Source organism: Saimiri boliviensis, chromosome 1, assembly GCF_048565385.1.
Source record: "Saimiri boliviensis isolate mSaiBol1 chromosome 1, mSaiBol1.pri, whole genome shotgun sequence".
Taxonomy (NCBI): domain Eukaryota; kingdom Metazoa; phylum Chordata; class Mammalia; order Primates; family Cebidae; genus Saimiri; species Saimiri boliviensis.
In genome coordinates this window covers 154,483,346-154,510,375 of record NC_133449.1, presented here as the reverse complement: position 1 = coordinate 154,510,375, position 27,030 = coordinate 154,483,346, and positions in this window count along the sequence as shown.

Genomic DNA, 27,030 nt, shown 5'->3' with positions numbered 1-27,030 from the left:
ATGCTCTCATATAAGAATCTGAAAAGGTGAGAGTACAATGGATTCTAGGGTATATTCAAAGCTTGTTCTAATATAGCCTATGCCATTTAATCCAGATCAGTGACTGAATAGTAATTGAACTGCATAGTTCCAGTAAGTTGCCCCTTACTCCAGAATCATTTGTCTATAAGAATTCTGATAGCATTAGCTGAAATCTCAAAACAGGTACCCATCAAATCATGTTAAAATATTTCACAGTGAGGAAAAATATGACAGAATGTCTGCATTCTGTGGTTGATGTGACATTTTAGAAATTTAATGGGAAATACAGTCCAAACCTTGTTTCTGAGCTTTGAGGAAAAGGATTGCTTTTTTGATTGGGTACATACATTGCACCTCAGAGGTGTGAAGACTCTTTCTCAAAGCACCATTCTCAAAATCTTCCGTGTTGAATTGGCTTTTCAGGTGTGCCTAAGCTGCTGAATTATGTGGAATTTGATTTATCTTATTGCCTTAATAACGCACTTTGTTCTTGGGGAGAAGGATATGGAGAAGGTCTTGTAAAGTAAATTAAAAGCAAACTTTCATGCTTGACCACACATGTAAAAGTGAGAATAATTTAATCATGAGACATATGCTTTATTAGAGGTCAATGTTCTCATTGTAGTTATTAAACGTTTTAGTATTTTAACAAGAGCATTTTCCTCCCAGCTCAGTTTTTCTATCTTTCTAATGCTGTTTTAAAGTTATAGTTCAGAGCTGGTGTCACCTCATTCTGAACACTAGGACTGCATTTGTCATTGCAGATTTTAAGTTTTTTTCTGGCAAAGTAAGTTGAACTATAAAGGACAGTGGCTTTAAACTTTGTTCATAATTATATTAGTAGTACATGAATATCTTCTAACAAAAAGTACTGACAATGAAATAAAATTAAAGTCTACCTTGGTATATCCTCTTCTTAATCCTACTCCTCTTTCTAGAGGCAAAAACTTGCTATGGCCGGGGTTTATCTTTCTAAAGCTTTTTCCATTTGTTTGCATATGCATGGGTACATACTAAACTACGCTGATGTGCTTAGTGCAAGGCAAGTGGTTCCTTACACATATGTGGCTGAATTTTGACACTTTTTTCTATCACACAATGTGCCTTGACTATGTTGTCATATTACATCACATAGTTTCACGCCATTCCATATTACATGACAGTGTTAGTGTAATGTATTTTATTTAGGTATTCTGCCACTGATGGGCATTTTGGTTGTTTAAGATTTTTAAAATTATATTCAATATTGCAGTGAACACCTTGTATATATTTCTTGTGCATATGTAAAACATTTCCTTGCGATTGATATCTTCAAGTGGAATTTTAGGGTCAAAGAATAGACACTTTAAATAAATCCATTTTAATTGATGGTTTCAAAAGGGTAGTAAATGTCATAAAATGTTTTGTGATTAAGGATAAGCAGGCCAGGTGTGGTGGCTCACACCTGTAATCCCAGCACTTTGGGAGGCCAAGGAGAGTGGATCACAAGGTGAAGAGATCGAGACCATCCTGACCGACAGGATGAAACCCTGTCTCTAGTAAAAATTAAAAAATTAGCTAGGCATTATGGCCCACGCTTGTAGTCCTAACTACTTAGGAGGAGGCTGAGGCAGGAGAATTGCTTGAAACTGGGCAGTGGAGCTTACAGTGAGCTGAGATCGAACCACTGAACTCCAGCCTGGGTGACAGAGTGAGACTATCTCAGGAAAAAAAAAAAAAAGACTCTATCTCAGAAAAAAAAAAAAGAAGCAGCAGATTATTAAATAAAAATAGAAAAACTTGGATCTACCTTATGAGAGTAGATTCTGATGTTAAGCCAGTGTTTCAACTTTTTGAAAAATATACTTTATTTTTTTTAAAGAAGTTTAGGTTTGCAGCAAATTGAGAGGAAATTATGGGGAGTTTCCATATACCCCCTGCCCTCACAATTGCATAGCCTCCCCCATTGTGAACATCCTTCACCAGAGTGGTCTGTTTGTGATAGCTAGTGAACCTGTATTGACACACCGTAATCAACCAGAGTCCATGGTTTGCATCAGGGGTTACTCTTGGTGTTGTATGTTCTGTGGATTCAAACAGATGTCTAATGACATATATCTACAATTATAGTATCGTACAGAGTATTTTTGATGCCTTAAAAACCCTCTGTGCTCCACCCATTCATCCCTCTCTCCCTGCAATCCCTGACAGCCACTGATCTTTTTATTGTCTCCATAATTTTGCCTTCTCCTGAATGTCACATACTTGGAGTCATACAGTCTGTAACCTTTCCAGATTGGCTTCTTTCACATAGCAATGTGTATTTAAGTTTACTCCACATCTTCTCAGGGCTTGGTAGCTCATTTCTTTTGAATGCTGAATAATATTCATTTATAAGGATGAACTGCAGTTTATCTGTCCGTCTACTGAAAGACATATTGGTTGCTTCCAAGTTTTGGAAATTGTAAATAATCTCTGCACAGATTTTTCTGTGAACACAGGTTTTTAACTCCTTGGGGTAAATACCAAGGAATGAAATTAGTGGATCATATGGTTAGAGTATGTTTAGTTTAGTGAGGAACTGCCAAACTGTCTTCTAAAGTGACTGTATTTATTTGCATTCCTACCAGCAATGAATGAGAATTCCTGTTGCTTCACACCCTCAACAGCATTTGGTGTTGTCAGTGTTCTGGATACGGGTCATTCTAATAGGTGAATAGTGATAGATCATTGCTATTTTAATTTGGGTTTTCCTGATAACATACACTGTAGAGCATCTTTTCATATACTTGTTTGTCATCATAAATCTTCTTTGGTGAAATGTTTGTTTAGATCCTTGGTCCATTTTTAAAATTGGATTGTTTATTTTCTTATTGTTGAGTTTTAAGAGTTCTTAATGTATTTTGGATTAACAGTCCTTTATCAGGTATATCTTCAACAAATATTTTCTCCCAATCTGTGGTTTGTCTTTTCATTCTCTTGAGTGTTTTAACTTTATGAAATAATTGCTTGCCTATTTGAAATCAGGCAAGTAAAGCCTATTCGAGGTTGAAAGAGAAAGATAATCCATACTCTTTTATGATATTAACATTGAATGTAGTAGAAATGTTAGGAGATAGAGACTTGCCTAAGCTCTTGCCACCTTCCTGGGTCATTTAAATACTTTTTCCATAGTAGCATGAAGTGTTTTTCTTCTCGTTGCAAAAGAATTGCAACATGAGAACATGGCTTTAGTTTGAGAATACCAAATTTGTGAGACCTGAGGTGATTTAATCCTTGGCAGAATGTGCTCAGCCTCTCATTTAAGAAAAATAATTAAAACAAACCAGAGGTGTTCATGCTTTTATCTGTTGGATTTAGAAGTTTCTCTATGGGAGAAAGTTATGCTTTAATGAAGAATTAGATTAAAGTGGGTGGATTAAGTTGCTAAAATTCATTTCCGTAGTAATTTAGCAAGGGAAAAAATTAAGATGTTGGCCACAGTTGCTATTAATTTGGTCTGAGCTGCAGAACCATGTGAACACCTCTGGGAAGAGTAACACTCATTTCAATTGATGATTTAGCCGTTAAATGCCAGACTTGCACATAGTGGGTCCTTTAAACAATAAGTGCTTTTGCTTAGAGTTACATTTTAGTGTAAATAAACTGATCCTGTAATTTACTTTGAGTGTTAAATGACTTTGCCTTTTTTTTCTCTAACTTCATTTTGCTGTACCCTCTATGTTCTAAGAAACAGTCTAAATTTTAAGAGAACACAAGTTTGAGTAACATCATCCCTGGCCTTAAAGAGTTTTACGTATGGTCTGGGCACAGTGGCTCACATCTGTAATCCCAGCACTTTGGGAGGCCGATGAGGGCAGATGACAAGGTCAGGAGATGGATACCATCCTGGCTAACATGGTGAAACCCCGTTTCTACTAAAAATATGAAAAATTAGCCAGGTGTGGTGGTATGCACCTGTAGTCCCAGCTATTCAGGAGGCTGAGACAAGAGAATCACTTGAACCCAGGAGGCAGAGGTTGCAGTGAGCCAAGATCATGCCACTGCACTGCAGCCTGGGAGACAGAGCAAGACTCCATCTCAAAAAAAAAAAAAAAAAGTTTTGCATATGAATAGAAGAAAAATGAACATGTGGAACTTCTTATGACCAGAAAAAAATGGTCCATTTTTCCCACTTTTACCATTTTTTACTTCCTAATGTTGCACAATTTGATTTCTAAACAGTATCATTTAACTTAGAGGAACTGTGATGGTTAATTTTATGTGTCAAGTTAAATAGATTGTGGGGTACCCAGATTATTGGTTGATATGGTTTGACTCTGTCCCCCGCCGAGATCTCATCTTGAATTGTAACTCCCATAATTCTCACACGTCATGGGAGGAACTTGGGGTGAGGTGATTAAATTATGGGGCAGGTCTTTCCTGCACTGTTCTCTTGATAGTGAGTGAGTCTCACAAGATCTGATGGTTTTAAAAAGGGGAGTGTCCCTGCACAAGCTCTCTTCTCTTGTCTGCTGCTAGGCAAGATGTGCCTTTCACCTTCCGCCATCATTGTGCGGCCCTCCCAAGCCACATGGAACTGTAAGTACAATAAACCTCTTTCTTTTGTAAATTGCCACCTAAAGTATGTCTTTATCAGCAGCATGAAAACAGACTAATATATTGGTTGAACGTTATTTCTGGGTTTAGTTTGCGAGGGTGTTTCCAGATGAGACTGGCATTTGAATCAGTAGACTGAGTAAGGCAGATGTTCTCCCCAGTGCAGGTGGGCCTCATCAAATCCTTTGAGGGCCTGAACAGAGCAAAAAGATGGAGGAAGTGAGAATTTGTTTCCTCTGTCCTACTGTTGAGGGGGACATTGGTCTTCTTCTACTCTCAGACTAGAACTTAGACCATTGGCACTCCTGGTTCTCAGACCTTAGACTCAGACTGAACTTCACCACCATCTTTCCTAGGTGCTCTGGTTGCAGATCAAAGATCACTGGACTTTTCAGCCTCCATAATTGCATGAGCCAATTTCTTAGAAGAAATCTCTATCATCTATCTATCTATCTATCTATCTATCTATCTATCTATCTATCTATCCCTGCATCCATCTATCTATCTTCTAATGGTTCTATTTCTCTAAAGAACCTTACTGATATGGAAACAGAAGAATTTCAATTTAAAGGAGTATTTATTTAAAAAGAGACATTTAGAAAAAAAAAAGAGAGTCTTCATGTGAATACAATCTCAAGTTGCTGGCAAGAATGGCAAATGTTTCCTATTTCTCACCTCTAACTGTAATTTCATCTGAGGATGTGAAATTGGGGAATGAAAAGTCACTCAGATTGTATTAGCAGCACGTGCCAGCTCAATTTAATTTAACGTGTAAGTCTAAATTGTTGGAAATAACCATGACAGGGAAAAACAAAGAATCGTGTTAAGAGTTTGAAATAGTATTTAATGATTTTATGCATCTGGTATCTATATAGCAGATATTTATATAGCATGAAGAAAGCTCAATTAAAACTTGTAGTAGAGTAGGCAAATTCTCCTTAAAAAAAAAAAAAGAAATAACCTGCATCAAAAACACAGATGATAAATATGGCAAACATATTAAATTTTAGCTGGAGTGGCCAGGAAAATCACCAACTTGATCATGGTAGAGTTGTGTCTCTATTTTCTCATTTGTAAAATACACATAATAAAGCATCTGCCTCCTAGGATTGTGATAAAGATACACTAGGTGAAGTTCTCTAGGTGAAGCTCTTAGAACAACACCTTGCATAAAAAAAATCCTCTACAGACATTTAAAAAATGTAGAAATTATAGTTAGCACTACAGACATTGTCTTATAGACACGACTGCTCTGATTTTCATTCCCAGAGTTGTCTCTCTGTCTCTTTGGTGATATGCATTTATTGAAAACAAAACACTCTGAAAGTGAAAATTTTTTGGTTGGACTACTATGGAACTCTTCAGGCACTTCACATGGATATCATTCCCTTATAACTAGGTAATACGGTTTGGATATTTGTCTCCTCCAAATATCATGTCAAAATGTGATTCCCAATGTTGGAGGTTGGTCCTTATGGGTGGAGATTGGATCATGGGAGCAGATCCCTTACGAATGGTTAAGCAGCATCGCTTTGGTGATAAGTGAGTGTTCACTCAGGTCAGACAAGATCTGGTTGTTTAAAAGAGCTTGGGACCTTCTTTTCTTCCTCTCTTGCTTCCTCTCTGGTCATGTGATGTGCCTGCTCCAATGTTGCCCTCTGCCAAAAGCTCCTTGGCCTCACCAGAATCCAAGAAGATTTGGGCACCATTCTTCCTACACAGCCTGTAGAACCTGAGTTTACTCTTTTCTGTATAAATTACCCAGCCTCAGATATTTCTTTATAGCAATCCAAGAGCAGCCTAATACACAAGGGTTCCTTGAAAGTAGCTCAGAATTCTTGGGGTTAGGGAAGCTAGGGAGAGAAACGGGGGGTTGGTGAAGGCCCACAGCAGGCTGATAGAGGACAGAGTTTGAGGGACGGGGGGTCTTCCAGGCTTTAGCAAACTGTGGGGAGTTATTGGAGGTTTTTAGAGTAACTCCTGGAAAGTGACCTGGGAATAGAGAGCTGAGCTTAGAGCTTCACCTTCTCCTAGTCCCTGAGAAACTATCAGTGGGGCTAAGCATCACAGAAGGTTTTCTCATTGGCCAGGATTCCAGGGAAATGGCCTGGGCAGCTGGTCAGTAGTCTAGATTCTAGCATTGATTTAATATTTGTGTTGATTAGTACTATTGGCATCATCTGATTCCATTTCCTCTTCTTACGGATGAGGAGACTGAATATCTGCCACAAACATTCTGGAGTTTGGGGATGAGAGAGAGAACCATGAACTTCAGTGGTTGGGGAAGTTCACCAACGTAGAGCATGGCAACGCTGAGACTAAAATGTAGGTCTCCTGACTCCACATTCCGTGCTTATAGGATACATCTTTGAATGAAAGAAAGGGAAACAACTGAGAAACAGGATGAGGGGAGAGAAGCCTTTGGATTGACCTGTTTCCCCAGGTGTGTTTTACTAAAATTTCACATCATAAATAAAAAGAGTGATGCCTATCATTTTTCCAATGCTTATCATGTGATTAGCACTTCATGTGCATATTTCATTTAATCCTTATAACACATCATGAGGCTGTTCATCACCATTATTGTTATTCCTATTTTGCAGATGAAGAAACTGGAGAGGGTCATGCAGCTAATAAGTGACAGAGCCAAGAGTAAAATAATGAGTATTGGCAAATCCTGTATCATATGACCTTGAGTCATTTCTCCACTCTGCTTCAGTTTGCACATCTGTAAAGTGATGGTATTTTTAACAGATGATCTCAAAGATCCCTGATCGAGGTGCTGTTCTTTAATTCATTTTTCCTAGTGTTTTGGCTATACACTCTGAATCAAAGATTTTCTAAGTACTTGTACCCTAAAGTTTGAGAACTAGTATGCCAGGCTTTCTATTTATGGTACAGTGAGGGTTAAACCACATGGAAGCAAAGGCTAAGAAGCTAAAAGGATAGCCCTGAGTCATCCTGGGATGGTCACAAGTTTTCCAGAACCACTTTTCTAGGCCTCCTTCCACTTATTTCTGCTTTGATGGATGCTGATATTACCAGGGTTCTGCTTAAGTGTTTTGGTACCTCTATTTATTTTTTTTTTAGATTAAATGAGTTTTAACAAGGCTTATGGGGTGATTCACTGCCATTAAAATAACAAGTGGATTGAAAACAGCCTTTTCAATCCACTCTTTGTCAGCCTTCTGTCTCTTTTTTTTAATGGTCCACTATTAGTTGACGATAATCCAGCGGGTGACAGAACGACAGAGAGCCAGGAAACTATCAAAGAAATGGGGAAAAATGTAAAATTTCTTGTGACTTGTCAGCAAGGATGGAAAATCTGAGAAGTTTCAGAAAATGAATTCAAATCCATGCCATGATTGTTTTGCTTTCTAGAACAAATCTCTGTAAAGTGGAATTGGACTGGGGAGATAGGGTACCCTAAAAAACATTTCAAGCTTTATGTTTCTGATGTATCACTGGTTGAGAGGCCAGAAAAGAAATTACATGTTTATTCTTCTAAAACTCTAAACCATGAAAATAAGTTGAGTAAGCATTTAAAATTTTAGAACTAGCAGGGCTTCCAGCATCAGAAAAAGGTTGCAAGTTAAATCAGAGCACGGTCATCCCCTAGGCAGAGATGCTAATCTGGTACTAGGAATTCTGTTTCAAGTCTGTGGAGCTCTCTAAGCAGGCAGGAATTTGGAATTTGGGTCCAAGGAGGCTAGACTCTGCTGCCTAGAGCAGATCCTCTCCAAAGGAAACAAGATCGTTATTAAAACAAGAGAACAATTTCAGTTCCTGTTCCTGATCCTGCTTAAGAGAAAAACAATTTGTAGAGTGAAACTGATACTATCAGAAGAAAAATGATGTGTCTTTCAACAAACTGCCAATTGAACCTTTTTAAAATAAATGACTTCAATAAAGATGTTGAATGCAGGTCAATTTAGGGAATTAACTAATGACAAAAACAGAGATCACAGGAAGTGATACAATCCTTGAGCTGACAGATTTGAGATGGAGGTTGCTGTAGAGTAAGTTGCATTTGACATGGGTTAGCTATTTCATTCAGAGAGAAAATAGAGAAGAAGTCTTAAACTTAAGAAGGCTCAAAACTGAGAAGCCACAACATGATAAGCCTCAAACTAATTTCTTGCCTTCATTTTTTACAGTGGCCAGCTGTGTGACCTGGGCAAGCATCTTCTCTTTAGCAACTTCATTTTCTCTATTTGTAAAATGGGGAATTTAGCTAACTCATCATTTAGAATTCTTTCACTTTTTATTTTCCATATTTTTACATTCGCTTCTGTGTATGTTTGTTGGAAAAAATTGGAACAGAAATACATTTTAACTGCTATATGTTTGCTGGCAAAAATCGGAACAAAAATACATTTTAATTGCTATACAATTTTCAGACAATTGAATTTTCCCCAACCACTGAAGTTCATGGTTCTCTCTCTCATCCCCAAACTCCAGAATGTTTGTGGCAGATATTCTTTATTGACACCTGTCAATGTTCTAAACAGGGTTGTTAGCTCTTTGAAGAGCAAGAATTGTACCCTATTTTATTTTACATCCTCAATGGTCAGTAGAGTACTTGCGTGTAGTTGGTACCTACCTCTATGCTCTAGTCTGAATGTTTGTTTCCACTCTCCTCCCCAAATTCTTATGTTTAAGTGCTAATCCTCAATGTAATGGTATTAAAAAGTGGGGTCTTTGGTTGATGTTTAGGTAATGGGGAGAGAGTCCTTGTGAGTGGGATTAGTGCTTTTATAAAAGAGACTGGAGAGCTTCCTCACGATGGAAGACATCATGAAGTCTTCCTCACAATGGCCACATGAGGATGAGGAGATGACCATCTATGAACCAGGAAGCAAGCCTTCACTAGACACTAAATCTGCTGGTGCCTTGATCTTAGATTTCCCAGCCTCTGGGGTGGTGAGAAATATATTTCTGTTATTGATAAGTCACTTAGTCTATGATATTTTGTTATACTGATCTCAATGGACTAAGACAGAAATTAGTACCAAGATGTAAGACTGCTGCTGTAACAAATACCTAAAAATGTAAGTGTCTTTGGAACAGGGTAATGGGGAGAGGATGGAAATTTCTGTATATGTGTGTGTGTGTGTGTGTGTGTGTGTGTGTGTGTGTGTGTAGACATAATAATTATACTTGTTTATGTAATGTATTTGATATTTTCATTCATGCATACAGTGTGTAATGGTCAAATTAGGGTAATTGGGATATCCATCACCTCAAATAGTTATCATTTCTTTGTGTTAGCCATATACTATTCTCTTCTAGATATTTCTGAAATATAGAATAAATTATTGTTAACCATAGTCATACTAAGTTTTGAGATGCATGGTTCAGAAAGCTAATATTGCCACATGAAGGAACTTCTACATGTAATACTGGTGATGGCTCACAAATATAGGAGAATTGTAGAGAAAGGCTTAATCTTAGAAATTACCTTAATAATCATGAACAGATTGCAGGTAGAAATGTGGATGGTAAAGGCCATTCTGATGAGACATTAGATGGAAATGTGAAACATGATATTCAATAATGGAGAAAAAAATAATCCTTGTGACAAACTGGCAGAGAACTTAATTGAATTGTGCTCATGTGATGGTGTTTTGTGAAAGGTAGAAGTTGTGAGCAATGAAATTAAATAATTTAGCTAAAGTGATTTCTAAGCAAAGTGTTAAAGTTGCAGCTTGGCTCCTCCTGACTGCTTCTATTGAAATTCAAAAAGCGAGAAATGGCTTAAATATGGAATTATTAATAAAAAAGGAAGCAGAACATAAAGATTTAGAAATTTCACAGCCTAATAATACTAAAAAAAAAAAAAAAAGAACACTAAGGTTGCTGTCAAGTCACTGTTTGATAAGGAGATTCATATAGATCAGACAACTTAACACAAGATAGGAGCTTTTCTTCAAGACAGTGAAAGAATAACCCCAACGGCAAATCCAAGATTATTAAGCTGCTCCCATCACATGCCCAAAGTGCAAGGTCCCAGGCTGAAGAGCGGTTTCAAAGGAGGGGTTGCCTGTGTGTACGAGACCTCAGCACATGCTGCCTGGAACTGCCTCATATCACAGGCTCCACTCTTAACACACTAGCACTGTGCTCTTTGGCCATCCCAGGTGTAGTTCCAGCAGCCCCCAGCGTGATCTGGGCCATAGTGGCTGCCCCTCTGGAGCATACAGGCAGCAAACTTCCATGGCATCCAAATGGCACTGGTGTGCAGAGTATACAGACCAGGCCTGAGGCACATGACTATCTACAGGTAGTGCTCGACTTACGATCATGGTAGCTGCGGTCCCAACACGATTTTGGTTGTAAGTTGAGTAGGCTATATGTGAAGTTGAAATGGTGCACGCAGAGTTGGTAGTGCTGCCAGAAGCTGGTCTGCACTGTCATATGCCCAGTTGGGCAATAGTTGCACTGCCAGACGCAGAGCAGTCGTGGCTAGTGATTGTGTTCGTAAAGTCGAATGGTCATAAGTTGCGTAGGTCGTAAGTTGATCAATACCTGTACTTCCATTTAGGTTTCAAAAGATGCAGCAGACCAGAACAATAGGCTTATGATGCCAGCCCCAGAGAACTGCAGGGCTGGGGCCCAGGATGAAAGCCATCTTGGGGCCATTATACTGAACTGTGAGCCACTGTAGGGCCATTCTACTGACATTGCCATCTCAGTGGGCCTGGAGGACAGAGCACTGAGCCAAAGAAGATTACTCCCGAGCCTTAAGAACTGATTAAGTTTGCCTTGTAGTCTGCACTTACTTGGGAACTGTTACCTTTTAGTCTTTCTTATTTCTCACTTTGGAATTGAAATTTCTATCCTATGTGTGTCCCAGCATTGTATTTGGAAGCACATAAGTTGCTTGGTTTCACAAGCTCACAGCTGGAGGGAAATTTGCCTCAAATTGAATTATACCTTGAATCTTACCCATATCTAATTTTGAGGATAGTTAGATGAGACTTTGGATTTTGTATTATAGACGGAAGAGTTGATACTGGTATTGGGATATAATGAATGTATTTTATATGTGAGGACATGAATTTGGAGGCAGGGCAGGGGCAGTAGGTTGTAAACTGAATGCTTGTGTTTCCCAAAATTTATATGTTGAGATCCTAAGCCATAATGTGATTAGGTCATGAAGCCTTGATGAATGGGATCAGTGCCCCTCTAAAATAAGGCACTCTGGAGAGCTTCCTTACTGTGCTGCATGTGAAGACATAGCCAGAAGTGGCCCTCTATAAACAAAAAAGAGGGCCCTCACTAGACAGTGAATCTGCTGGCACTTTGATTTTGGACTTTCCAGCCTCCAGAATTGTGAGAAATAAATTTATGTTGTTGGTAAGCCACTCAGTTTCTGGTATTCTGTTATAGCAGTTGGAACAGATGAAGACATACCACTACTACCAATATTAACAACAATTAAAAGCAATAACAGTATAATCAGTAACAGTTATCATTTATTTAGTGCTTACCATGTGGTAGGCATGGAGGAAGCCATTTCATGTACTTCATTTTTAAGCTTCATGAGATGAGAAATATGAGATTGAGTACCTTGCCCAAAGTCACACAGCACGTAAGTGGCAGATCCGGGATTTGATACCTAAGCCAAGTCTCTATGTCTCCAAAGCCACAATCTTACCCACCACAGTGTGCTTTTATCTTCCAAAGTTTCTTAAATAGCTCATTATAAGTCAGTCTTAATAATACCTGTTATAAATTTTAAAGGCTCTTGATCATCAAGTTTATGGGTGTTTTTTTGATGGTATTACAAAGACGTTTCAAGTTGGAGATGATAATACCAGATATATTGTGAAAGGAAATGTTTATCATGACTATTTTCAGAGACTGGCTTTTTAGTTGCAAGTGAACAAACAAACTACATTAAGGAAATAAATTGGCTGGCTAATTTTATAGAAAAATCTGTGCAAAGTCTAGCCAGGTGACTTAGTCATGACATTTCTTGGTTTATATTTTTATCTCTTGGTTCGGCGTTTCTTCCTTCCCCTGCCTTTTCCAGCAGGCTCTTTCCTGTGGTAGACAATATTACTCCAAGAGTTCTAGATTTTCAGAGTCTAGATGGTTCATGATTCTGGAAGAAGAGAAATATCTTTCCTGATAATCTGGCAATAATCCTAAGGTGGATATTGACTGACATAACCTGGGGCCATCCTCGAACCAATCAGTGTGTCCAGAGAGGATGAAGCATTCTGATTGACTGGTAAAGCCTGTGTAATATGACTATACTTGTGACTCAGGAGATTAGAAAGATTCTAGATGAGAGCCTCAACAAAAGCAAGTGAGGTCAGCAAGAATACAATGAAGGGGGTTGGGGTTGGGGTCCTCCTAATAAAAGAATGATGTACATATATATCACAGGCCTACCATAAAATCGCCAGCTTTTTCGTTGCTTTAACAACTGGTGTTCTTTCTAGTGTATTGGAAAGAGCAGAGGGCTCTTGTAAAGGGAGCTTGACTCCTGTCCCTTTTTGGCCTCTGACTATTTGTAAAGTCTTGGGCAAATCATTTATCCTCTTTTGGTGAACTGAAATTCCTTCATCTGTAAAATGAGAGGTAGAATAATTTGATCTTTTTGAGCCTTTCCAACTCTGGTATTCTAAGTGCTAGTGATAATTATCACATCCTCTGAATGACAACAGAAGTCAGTGGCTGGTTTTTAATACAGATTGATGATTTTATGCTTTATTTTAAAAGCCTAGTTATTACCTACAGAAAATTAATGCATCCTGTTCAATTCTGACATCTATAAAGCATACCAGTGAACATATTCGATCTGCCATGGTAAGATGGTCTATGAAAATGATGCAAGAGATGTGTTATTAGTTTTCTGTGCATGCATAACATTTCTGTATATTTATATGAGTGAGCTCCACAGAGACAGTGATTATGTCTAGCTTGTTCAATGACTAGCTCAGCTATTGATGTGTGGTAAGTGTATAGAAAATATTTGTTGAAAGACTAAATAAAGTGAAAAAAGTATGTAATTTCTTAGAGCTCATAAATTGAGCTTTAAGAGCCTTCTTCAGTATAAGTGACTGTATATAACCAAAGCAATATTTTAGATGAAAATAAAAGAAATAGTACATGTCAGCAATCAGGTTTGAGTTTAGTCAGTCCGAGTTTACAATTCAAGAACTTTCAGTAGTTGTATCATGTTTCCTCTCAAGGGACCTCAAAGATCAAAGTCCAGTTTCTTCCTGCTCTTATAATTGGTTACTTTCTAATGCCCCAAACTGATTATGTTATTGAGAAACAAATTGAAGTATATCACACTTTTGTACCTTGTTTCTATCAAGTTTTAGGGTGTTTTCTTATGTAGAGTAACTTTTTTGATCTTTTCTAACCATAATCACATTTGACACATTTTGGGGGGACTAAAACAAAGAGTTTTGGGTCCTATTATCTTTCAAGTATGTTCAAGATTTTTTTTTTATGTGCAGGATATACTAAAATATCATGGTTGGATTACTTCTTCAAAATATGGCTTTTTCCATGACGTTTTCTTAACTAAGAACAGAGTCTTTAATTTGCATTTTTAGATCCTCCAGTATTGGTTTCAACTCACCTATTACATTTTGTTTTCCACTACTTTGTCTAAGGGCCTGTGGTCCAGGTGGGACAGTCATTTTAACTCTCATCTGCAGTGTTCACTGTTCAACTGACACTATCCACCAATCAAAAACTTTTCCATTAGCCAGTGACTTAATTGAAATCCATATTATCTAGAGATTGCAAAAACTGTAACCTAGATAAATTTCTCTTATTTGAATTTTTATATCATGCATGGATTGAAACCTGCATTTCCCAAATTGTTCCAAAGAATACATGTCTGGAGCAAAGGGTTCAGAGATCAAAGTGGTTTGGGATGTTTCAGTATTCATGGAAAATAATTTGGGAAATTACAGTATGAGTTTCTTGAGGGCAGAGAATAAGTGTATTAAGTCTTTACCTCTCAGTGCCAATGTAGTACTTATCACAGAGCTGGCATTCAAAGAATGTAGAATCAATTAATAATTGCTTCAAATTTAGCCCCTCTTTCTGTGCTGGATTATATTACTTTCATTTCAGGATTATATTTAAGTTTTTAAATAGAAATGTAAATATTTTTAAGGACAGCTCTCATATCTTCTAAGTTTATATTTTTCATTGAATTTAGTGCAGAATTCATCATCTGAATGGTAATGAATAGAAGCTTGTGTTACTCTAACTTGATCACTTGAATCACTGTGTGTATAGGTGTAGTATAATCAATGTTATTTTGATGGTTGGAATACGGTATAACATCCTGATTACTGTTCTACTTTCTAGGATTCACTCTGAGGCAGCTATCTCAGTTTTGTATTTGGCTATATATTTGGTAGTTCTTTCTCTGACTTATTGGAATAAGTGTATTATTCTGTTTCTTCTCTTACAAAGCTTGGATATATGTGACCAATGTGAGAAAAATTGCATTGAATGAGCCTCTTAACCCAACTTTGTAGAAACCACTGGATGTCTTTATAACTCTAAAGAGGGAAGGATTTATAAATCAGAGGTTTTCTAAGGCAGAAATTCAATAATATAAAATAATACCCAGGCATTTGATCAATTACTTGCAGATATGCTGATCATGCTAAACATTTTTGGCAGAGAGATTTCTCTAACATCCCCTCACTACAACTGTTGCTTCCTAAGATTACACTCTCTTGAACTGGAAGCAGATAGTTTTCTTTGAGAATTCATTGTAAGCTGTTTTTTTTTTCTTTTTTTAAATTGAATTTTAGGTTTTGGGGTACATGTGAAGAACATGCAAGATTGTTGCATAGGTACACACATGGCAGTGTGATTTGCTGCCTTCCTTCCCCTCACCTGTATCTGTCATTTCTCCCCATGCTATCTCTTCCCATCTCCCCACCCCCGTCCCTCCCCCATTTCCCCCCAATGAACCCCAGTGTGTAGTGCTCCCCTCCCTGTGACCATGTGTTCTCATTGTTCAACACCCGCCTATGAGTGAGAACATGCGGTGTTTGATTTTCTGCTCTTGTGTCAGTTTGCTGAGAATGATGGTTTCCAGGTTCATCCATGTCCCTACAAAGGACATGAACTCATCGTTTTTGATGGCTGCATAATATTCCATGGTGTATATGTACCACATTTTCCCTATCCAGTCTATCATCGTTGGGCATTTGGGTTGGTTCCAGGTCTTTGCTATTGCAAACAGTACTGCAATGAACATTCGTGTACATGTGTCCTTATAGTAGAACGATTTATAATCCTTTGGATATATACCCAGTAATGGGATTGCTGGGTCAAATGGTTTTCTTAGCATCATTTCCCCCTGGCTGTGTGCTATAGATTGTGAACATGACAGTATATATTTTAGTTTGATTTTTCTAGCCCCTGATTCATTATTTGCTTGTTTTATTTATGGCTACCTGCTTGAATTGGTTTCAATAAATTAGAGTTTCAAGAAATTCTAATTATTACAACCTGATCTTATATAATAATTGTTCTAATAATTCTAAAAATAAATTAGTTTCAACAAAGTAATAAAAATGGTTATGAATTTATATTATTACATGCCCTTGGGAGCTTAAGAAAGATGAACATTTTAAAGCAAATCAACTAAGTATCTGTGATTACCAAAGCATAGAGAACTTACAATAAAAGAATAGATTCCAGAAGATGGAAACAGTTTCTCTTCCAAGATTAACTAGACAAGTTCTCCAGCTCTTTCTATCTCTCAAATAGAAAGCACAGGTGTTAACTCATATAATGGGATGACCATTTTGTAATAATTGACTTTTTGAAACTTCTTGGGTTGATATTTCCTTTCTTCTGCATAAAAAAAATTTACAGCTTTCCATCAAACAATTTTATGAAGGGGCTTAGATGCAGGAACTTCAATTTTTATCCCAAAGGACAATTTAAAATGGTGCACATACACTTTACCCCTGGCATTCATTAAAGACTCATTTTTTTCCATGGACTCCTTCCCAGTTTACATTTCTGGAACTTTCCCAAATCCCCCATTTTTACTCTTTAACTAAGTGTTCAAGCCTTTTGTAAAGTATTAGTGACAATATAAACCATTAGTTGGCAGCTTTCTAAGACTTTGAGGCTGCATGCCCATCTGACAGCAAGGTTTATGGATGGTTGACAATAAAATTTCTAAGGGTGTATTTATACCTTTAAAAATTGGCATCATTGCTTTTCACTTAGGAGCATCAGTGATTCCATTTCCTTGTGGCTTTTTGAGAGATATGACCCTTGACCACCACGCAGTGGCATGTCCAAGGATAAGCAGTACGGTCTCTGTTTAACAGTAAATGTCTCTTCTCTCCCTTTTGCAAAACACGTTCAGTGCTCTGGGCAAATCTGCTTTGTCCTTCCCTGGAAGAAAAAGCCAGCCTGGAGACAATAGAAAAGCTCACTGGGAGCTCTTGGTTTCTGGTGACATAAAATTGGTAAAAGTAAAACCATGGACAGCAGCAACTGCCACATGCAGCTACAGTTAATTTTGTTGGATTGCTGTGTTTCTTGCAGAGGATGGGCAGGTGTGAAACTTTACGCTTATAATTTTAGGCAACCATATGACAGTGTGTGTGTGTGTGTGTGTGTGTGTGTGTGTGTGTGTGTGCATGTGTGTGTGTGTTTGCTAGGGGGATGAGGAAAGTGAGAATGTGGGCTACCCTATGTACAACAGCTCAAGCTGAATCCCTGTGAATCTGGTGGTGGTAGCAACATTTGAATAGAATTTCATAATGAAATAATATTTTCACTTACATTATAACATTTGTTTATAATATCAGCTTTGTATTAAGGATACTTCAGTATAATGTTCAGTCTCCTTCCTTTGGTTGAAGAAGCCCATTTGGTCTACCTCCCACTTACCTCGTTAATGTCTGTTTCATCTCTCCCTCCATGGGACTCTATCCTCCAGGTAGGCTAAACCGTTCATTGCTAAGTCACAAACTGTTTCTTGCTTTTGAGTCTTTGAATATATGTTATCTTTGGCAAATCCCCTTTTTCTCCAACTCCTTTCCAGAAGACTGTCTTCACCCTGCTTGATAAGTAGTCCTTTCTATGTGTGCCCTGAGCACCCTACATATAACCTAGTACCGTGGAGCACCTTAATCCTATGTTGGAGTTCCCTGCTTGTTTATCTTCCTCATCAACTGAAACTCCTTGAGGACAGGAATCATATTTTCTCAATGTCTATAGCCCTAGGTTTCTCCATACATCTATCAAGTATACTTATTTTTTGAATTATTTTGTTGGGTGAGGCAGGGCAGCTTTCATCATTGCCATCTTTCAGATAAGTGAGTTAAAGTTCAAAAAGAATGAAAAGTCCTACCAATAGAGATATACCTAAAAGCAGCTAACAGATCTAGAAAGGAAAAATTAACAATGGCAATACTGCTATGATTACTGATGATGACAATGATGATGATAAATTTTACTTTTTAAGAACCATGAACCAGGGACCATGCACGTTAACTAATTAAATCCTCAGATCAACTCTTTAATGTCAGTGCTTTTACTATCCCTTTTATCATTGAAGGACATAAGCTTCAGAGAGGTTCATTAACTTATCCAAAGCCACACAGCTTGATGGGAGTGTCCCTAATTCCAGTACTTGTCCTTCATCTACTCTCCTTGCTGTTTCTTAGAGATTTTGATGAAAAGTTCAGGCTCTGTTCCCTGTGCTACATTAAGTAGCAGCCAATTATTAAAAGAATAAGGTAGCAAATCAATTGGTTGTTTTGCCTGCAAGTTGTTAAACATTTATCTGACTAGGTGAATTTCAGTGAATTGATATATCAAGTCCAAATTAATCCTGTTCAGACTACTGTTGATTCTATAGACTCTATATTATTTCTCACCTGAAATAACCTGGCTAAATTTAAATTTTCAGGCACAGAATATAAGGAATCTAGAATGTATGGGGAAAAGTTCCAAACCTTCACTCTTGCACTGAGGAATATATAAGGGATGTTTATTCCTGACACCCCTTGATACATGTCACAGTCAGATGCAGAATTGTTTATCTCGGTGGTCTGGCAATTTATGTAGTTGTAATGGATTTATATTTTACTGTCTTGTAAACAGAATTGGTTAGAATTGACAGGCCTCCTCCCTTCCTTTTTTGTGCTCCCCGTCCCTGAGCACCCACTGCTCACAGAATCCTAATGAAATGGTGCTCTAGTAAGTTAACAATGTATGGTCTCTGCCCCTTTCCCACCAGGTTAGAAGCCCCTTACAGAGAAGGAGCACATCTAATTCATCATTACTTCTAAAGCTGGGGCACTTGCTTGAGCTCAGTATATGTGCGTTGAATAAATGAGCTGCTTTGGCATTGATAGGACGAATCAGCCTGAAAGCCCTTCCTTTTGCTATAGCATTTTCCCTTTTCACTTCAATTGTGCAGGGCAGTCAGTGTTTACATGGATTCTTCCTCCAGCCTATAGCACCATACCTCTTTTAGTTGGTAGCATCTTTTATGGTATCTTACATGGTGATCCAAGACTGTAACTACTGTGAAACATTAATATCTTATCTTTAAATGATGGTGTAGCATTTCTTGAAGATGTCTCAAATGCCTTATAAAATCACTAGATTAGCATGACAGTGTCATATTGTTTGTATTACCAGGTGCCCTGCTTTATATTTTTTAAAAAACGGTTCTGGTTTTTTTTTTTTTTTTTGATCAGCTTGGTGAGGTATTATTGACATGCAAACCGTATATTTTTAAAGTTCCTGATTTGATAAGTTCTAATGTATGTATAAACCCACAAAACTATCACTACAATCAAGAGAGTGAACAAATCTGTTATAAGGGCAAGTTTCCTCGTTCCCCTTTGTAATCATTCCCTCTCAACCCTTCCCACTCTCTTCCCCGTCATTGGGCAACTACCGATCTGCTTCCTGTAACTATACATCTTTTTGAACTTTAAGTTTTATGTAAATGGAGTCACAAAAAATGTATTTCTCTTTTCTGACTTTTATTACTCAGTATAATTTGTTTTGCTATTCGTCATTGTGTGTATCAATAGTTAATTCACTTTTATTGCTGAGTAATATTCTATTGTATATGTGATATACCACAATTTATTTAGCCATTTACTTGTTGATGGACATTTGGTTTGTTTCTAGTTTTGGGCTAGTGTGAATAAAGTGGCTATGAATATGTGAATATATGTTGTTATTCTGGGGGAAAAATACCTAGGAATTGAATGGCTGAATTGTATTGTAGGTAATATAGGTTGAAGTATAATCCTCAAAAACAACATGTTGGAGTTTTAACTCCGAGTACTTCAGAAGTGCCTATTTTTGAAATAGGGTCTTCACAGAGGTAATCAAGTTAAAATGAAGTCATCACGGTAAACTCTAATCCAATGTAACTAGTATTCTTATAAAAAAGGAAATTTTGACAAAAACGTGCACACAGGGAAGATGCCATGGAAGACTGGGGTTATGGTTCTAGCCAAGAAGTGTCAAAGATTTCTAGTCAACCATCAGAAACCAGAGAGGAGCCTGGAACAGATTCTTCCTCACAGACCTCCAAAGGAACCAACCTGGACTGCTATCCTCCAAAACTGTGAGATAATAAATTGCTGATGCTGAAGCCACCCAGTTTATGGTACTCTGTTACAGCAGCCATAGCAAACAAATGCAGCACGTGTACATTGAATGTTTAAAAAATCTTCCAACTGTTTTCAAAGTGATTATACTGTTTTACATTCTCAGCCCCAGTGTATGAGAGTTAATTTTCATTTCCCTAATAACTAGTGATGTTGAACATCTTTTCATGTGCTTATCTGCCATCTATATATCTTCTTTGATGAAGTATCTGTTCAGATCCTTTACTCATTTTTAATTGGGTTGTTTGCTTTAAGAGTTTTTTTCTGTGTTCTACATAGGAATTCTTTATCAGACGTGATTTGAAAAAAATTTTCTTCTAGTCTGATTCTTATTTTAAAAAATTTTTATAACAGCACAGAATCTGTTCTATTGGGATTTGTAATTTTGGCCCCTTTGTTAGATTCATGGGATTCCAAATGATAGTGAGCCAAATACTTTAAGGAAAAGCTGTTACTTTATTCAATCAAAGAAAGACATGCATACCAGGGCCTGGAACTCAGGACCTGATGGCAATTAGATTCATGGTCTTTTAGCATCCCAAAACTTCTCCAATGCATCAGTTTCATTTCCTCATGACATTCCTTGCTGAAGGGTATGGGCCTATGCCATCAAGGGCCACGTCCTCACCCTTTGCAAATAGAGGGGATAAGATAGTATTCTCAGTCAACTCCTTTAGAAGATTCCTGGAAAGTTCTCTGAATGGTTAGGGTCACAAATATAACCTTGGATCAAATGCTGTTGCTAATGCATGTGGTACAGTGTTGGTTTGTAAAGACTGTATTTCATCTCTGTGGTCAGAGTATTAGAGTCTCTTGCTAGAACAAGGTGGTGAGAGGAATTAGAATGGAAGTTCTAGGCAAAGACAATAGCCATTACAATCAGCAACAGAATCTCCCCAGATCTAAGCATGAGCAGGAATTCAAAATAGAAGCCCTAGCATGTGCCTTTTTCTCTATTGGAAGTATTGTCATTCATTAGCCTACATTCACTTTGACATTCTCCATGTTTCTATGTGTGTCATCTCTGCTCTCATGAACTGAGAGCCTGTTTGGAAAGCACTCCTTCATTTCTTTCCTTTTCCTTTTCTCCATCCAAACAATGTATATTTTGTTTTGCCCCCTTGGCTTCCAAAGTCAGATCTAAAGATGAGGTTAGGAAGGTGTGTTAGTCTGTTTGCATTGCCATAAAGAATACCTGAAGCTAGGTAATTTATAAAGAAAAGAGGTTTATTTGTCTCATGGTTTTACAGGCATGGCACCAGCAGGTGCATGGCTTTTGGTGAGGACTCAAGAAGCTTACAGTCATGGCAGAAGGAGAAGGAGCACAGGCATGTCACATGGCAAAAGAGAAAACAAAAAAGAGTCCAAAAAAGAGTCCAAGTTCTTTTACACAAACAGCTCTCACATGAATTCACAGAGTGAGAACTCAGTTATCACCATGGGGAGGGCACCAGCCATTCATGAGGGATCCTCCCGCATGACCCAAACACCTCCCACCAGGACCACCTCCAACATTGAAGGTCACATTTCAACAGGAATTTGGAGGAGATGAAGCTTATATCATTTTGACCCGGGATCCCAAAATCTCATGTTCTTTTCACATTGAAAAATTCATTAATCTCTTTCCAATAGCCACCAAAAGTCTCAACTCATTCCAGCTTCACTCAAAAATCCAAAGTCTGAAAGCAAGTTCCTTCTACCTATTAACTTGTAAAATTAAAACAAGTTATTTACTTCCAAGATACAATAGTGGTACAGACATTGGGTAAACATTTCCATTTCAAAAAGGATAAATCAGCTAAAAGAAAGGGGCAATAAGCCCCGTGAAACTTTGAAAATCAGCAGGAGGGGCATTACATTTTAAAGCTGCAAAATAATCTGCTTTGACTCCATGTCCCGCATTCCGAGCACATTGGTACACGGGATGGGCTCCCGAGACAGCTCTGCATCTGTGGCTTTGCAGGGTACAGCCCCTGTAGCTGCTCTTGCAGGTTGCAGCTGAGTACCTGCAGCATTTTCAAGCTTAGGATATAAGCTGCTCATGACTCTACCACTCTGAGGTCTGGAGTGTGGTAGCTCCATTCCCACAGTCCTACTAGACCATACCCTGGTGGGGACTCTGTGTGGGGGTTCCAACCCCACATTTACCTTCAGCACTAGTCTAATAGAGTCTCTCTGAGGGCTCTGCCCCTGCAGCACACTTCTGCCTAGGCACCCAGGCTTTCCCATACATCCTCTAACATCTAGGGAGAACCTTTCAGGCCTCTTTCATCCTTGCATTCTGTACATCTGCAGACTTAACACCACATAGAAGCCACCAAGACTTATGGCTTACAGTGGCTCAAGCTGTACCTAGGTCCCTTTGAGCTGCAGCTGGAGCTGGAGCAGTGGTTGTGCAGGGAGCAGCCTCTTAGAGCTGCACAGGGCAGTGGGAGCCCTGGGCTTGGCCGCAAACCATTCTTTCCTTCTAGACCTCTGGGTCTGTGATGGGAGAGGCTTTCTTCAAGGCCTCAAAAATGTCTTAGAGACCTTCTTCCCATTGTTGTGGCCATTAGCACCTGGCCCCCTTTTTGTCATGTGAACCTCTCCGGCAACTGGTTGTTTTACAGCCTTTTCTTGGATTCCTCTCCTGAAAATTCTTTTTCCACATGGCCAGGCAGAAAATTTCCCAAATTTTAATGCTCTGCTTCTCTTTTAAATATAAGGTCCAACTTTAAGCCATCCTCTTGTTTCCATATCCCATTATAGATTGTTAGAAGTAGCCATACCGCATGTGGAATACTTGCTGCTTAGTAATTTCTTCTGCAAGATACCCTAGGTCATTATTCTTAAGTTCAATCTTGCACAAATCCCTAGGATATGGATGTAATGCAGCCCATTTTTTACTAAGGTGTAGCAAGGGTGACCTTTTCTCCAGTTCCCAATAACTTTCTCATCTTCATCTGAGATCTCATCAGCCTGGCCTTTACTGTCCATATTTTTATCAGCATTTTGGTCACAACCATCTGACCAATCTATAAGAAGTTCCAGACTTTCCTTTGTCTTCCTTTCTTCTTCTGCCCCCTCCAAAATCTTCCAGTCTCTGGCCATTATCCAGTTCCAAAGCCACTTCCACAGCTTCAGATATCTTTATAGCAATGCCCCACTTCTCAGTACCAATTTTCTGTTAGTTCATTTTTGTTGCCATAAATGAATACCTTAATCTGGGCAATTAATTTTTTAGAAAAAGGTTTATTTAGCTCATAGTTCTGCAGGCTGTAAAGGCATGACACTAGCATCCGTTTGGCTTTTGGTGAAGCCTCAGGAAGCTTACAATCATGGCAGAAGGCGAAGAGGGAGCAGGCATGTCACATGGCAAGCGAGAGGAAGCAAGAGAGATTCTAGGTTCTTTTAAACAACCTGCTCTCAAATAAACTCACAGAGTGAGAAATCATTCATTATCATGGGGAGGGCACCAAGCCATTCATAAAGCATCCACCTGCATGAGCCAAATACCTCCCACCAGGCCCACCTCCAACACTGGAGGTCACATTTCAACAGGAGATTTGGTGGGGACAAAATATCCAAACAATATCAGAGGGTCACATTCAAAAAGGAAAAAGATGAGGTACAGCAAGCAGATAGCCACTAGAATAGGGAGAAGTGGCGAGAGAAGCACCCTTTGGTTTATCGTGATTGACAATCCTGAATAGCATATTTTGCTTCTCTAAGCCTTTTGTTTCCCTTCTGCTGTTTGGGAATAGTACATTTTTTTGCAACTTATTTCTCAAGAGGTCCCTATCTTTATTAGGTTTCAAGTTTAAAACAGAACTTAATTCTGGTAATGGCATTAGATGCCCACTTTCCTTTCCTCTCTCTTCCATGCCTTCTCCCCTTAGTGGCATAAAATTAGCTTTAGGTTAGAAAGATCTCTAGGGTGAATCAAAGAGGTGTTTTCCAACAAGCCCAGCTCTTGCAGCCTTGAGTGAGCATAGGAGAGCTAGACTGTGGGAGTTCTGCTTCTATTCCTTGTGGGAACAACTATTTCTACGCTTGCATAAAGGATTCAGGCTGGCATTCTGTGTGTCCTCAGCTAAAGAATAATTCCTTGCCTGATGGAGAAGGTGAATAAAATTCACTTCTAGAGAGGAAAAAGCAAGTATCTGTTGTTCTGTAATCTTTTCCCATTTTTTGCTTCTCTAATACCCCTTCCAGGTCCTAATAGTAAGTAGCAAAGGTAAAGGTGAGGAAAAAATCATAGAATAATGATCATCATTATGGTCATATATTAAGCACCTAACATGTTTCAGTTCGGTTCTATTATGTTCTTGTTTCATTTAGTCCTGACAACAAATACATGAAGTGGTGCTGTCTCCATATTCCAGCTGAGAAAAACTAAGATCTGAAGACATTAAATAACTTGTTATGGCTATATAGCTAGTTATTGTGACAGCTAGCATTTGAACCTAGATGTGGCTCATCCCAAAGCCTCTTAACCCCTACAAAATCCTGCCTCTCAGTGAAGGAAAGACTTTTAGAAATCATGTCATTGTTCCTGGTTCTCATCAACCCCTAAATATAGAGAAATGAGCAGACACTTAAATTGTATAGTTTACCTTCTGTTGAATGAGTTAGTTCCTGTGATGAGAGAAGTGATGCAGAAATACCTGGGTAATATGTGAAATATAAGGATTCCTGGATTTTACTCTGAAAGTTGGTAGAGAGGGTAGTGGTTACACAAGAATCTGGACAGTCATTTACTCCTCAATACTTGTGATACAAATGATTGTTGGATCACATCTTAAGAAAAGCTAGATTCTCTTGTTTTGGCTATGTGGTCATGGTTCTGAATTCATTCTCTGTAGGGCCCAATTTGCATTTGTTTTGCCTTAAAAGCCTGTGTGTGTGTGTGTGTGTGTATGCGCGTGTCTGTGTGTGTGTGCGTATGTGTGTGTTTGTGTGTGTATATGTAAGGTGAAGGGATGGAAAGAGAAGGAAAACCATGAAAAGATAGCTAGGTTATCAGGAGGACTGAGGAAAAGGCTATATATTTTTCTTTTAGCCCAAGGGCTTGTGTTCAACATGCATCCTAGGTGTACATAGCTTCTTGTTTCAAAAAGTCCCAAAGGCATTGACTAGCATTGGTCATTTCTAAGCCATAGATTGCGATTCAGCTTTATCCATCTTCTCAAAAATATTTCTTTTGACCACTGGGAAGATGAAGTAATGAAGCCATGCAAAGCCAGTACTATTTTAGCCAAAACCAAACCAAATCCTCCCAGATACTACCCCCACCCCCGCCACACACACACACACAAAACAACCCATCCAGCATAAATACTACTTTAAAGTGGGCGTCAGGCATAATACCCTCTATCTGGAAGCACAGGAAGCCTCCACTGTTTCCCATCTTTCCTGCAGAGGCCCGACAACAACTGCCTGGCCTCCCTCTTCCATTCTGTATGGAAAACCAAAGTGATCTTTTTCCAAATGTGGAAGAACTGTAACCTCCTTCTGTTAGAGTCCCCATCTAGAATGTAAGCTCCAGGAAGACAGGGAATTGTTTGTTTTTCTGTACTGATGTATTCTTGGTTCCTAGAATGGCGCCCAGTGCACAGCAGGTGCTTAGCAAATTATTCACTGGCTAACTGAATGAATGCATACATGAACTCACTCCACTGGCTTTTGTCACACTTAGAATAAAATCCAGATTTCTTAATATGACCCACAAGACCCTTTTGAGGTTTCAACTTCATCTTCAGCTCTCTCTCCCTTGCTTGTTACATAGTCTAGCCTTCTTTTTGTTCTTTGACTCCATCCCGAGCCTTTCGGCCTCTGGGTTTCTCCACTGCTGCTCCACGTGTGTGCAGCGCCTTGCACTCCACTTTTACCCACAAGCACCTTCTCATCATTTGGGTCTCAGCTTGATTGTCACTTCCTTAACAGAGTTCCTTGCCTTCTCTTCCTTATCTGAATTAGATTCTCCTGTTTCTTTTTGTTGTTGTTGTTGTTTTTCTCATAGCATTTTTTCCTTCTGCTTTTTTAGGCTCTGAACACAATTTGTACTTATGTCTATGTTTATTTGATTCTTTGCTAGGTCACTGTCCATCTCTCTCACTGGACAAAAGGCTCCATGAAGGCAACACCTTGTCTATTTAACTCTCTTGTGCAGGAGTCCCCAAACTTTTTACACAGGGGGCCAGTTCACTGTCCCTCAGACCGTTGGAGGGCCGCCACATACTGTGCTCCTCTCACTGACCACCAATGAAAGGTGCACCTTCCTGAAGTGCGGCAGGGGGTTGGGGGGCGGATAAATGGCCTCAGGGGGCCGCATGTGGCCCTTGGGCCAAAGTTTGGGGATGCCTGCTCTTGTGAATGTTCAGGGGCTAGCAGAGGGCTGGGCACAGAGAAAACCCTGAATAAATAAATATTTATTGAGTAGACAGACATGTTTTAGCCGCCGAGCATTTCAGCTAAATAATTTAAGTAACTGACAGAAATACTGGGTATCCTGCATTCATGAAAATGAAGCCAAACACTGGCTAACCCAGTTTTGCTAACAGGAAAAGGGCGAACCTGTCATTGTGTGAGGATGTCAGAAATGATGGAATTGGTGTGGATGTGACAAGTGACCTGTCCTGCTGGTAATTAGTAGCCTGAGGCTGAGCTAGTAGCAAGAGTGGGAGGGAAACAATACTTAACCACGCAATTAAAAGTCAGTATGAACTTAAATTTAGAAGCTGGCTGTGGCCATGCCATAGAAATCACACTGAGGGGAACAGTTGGTCGC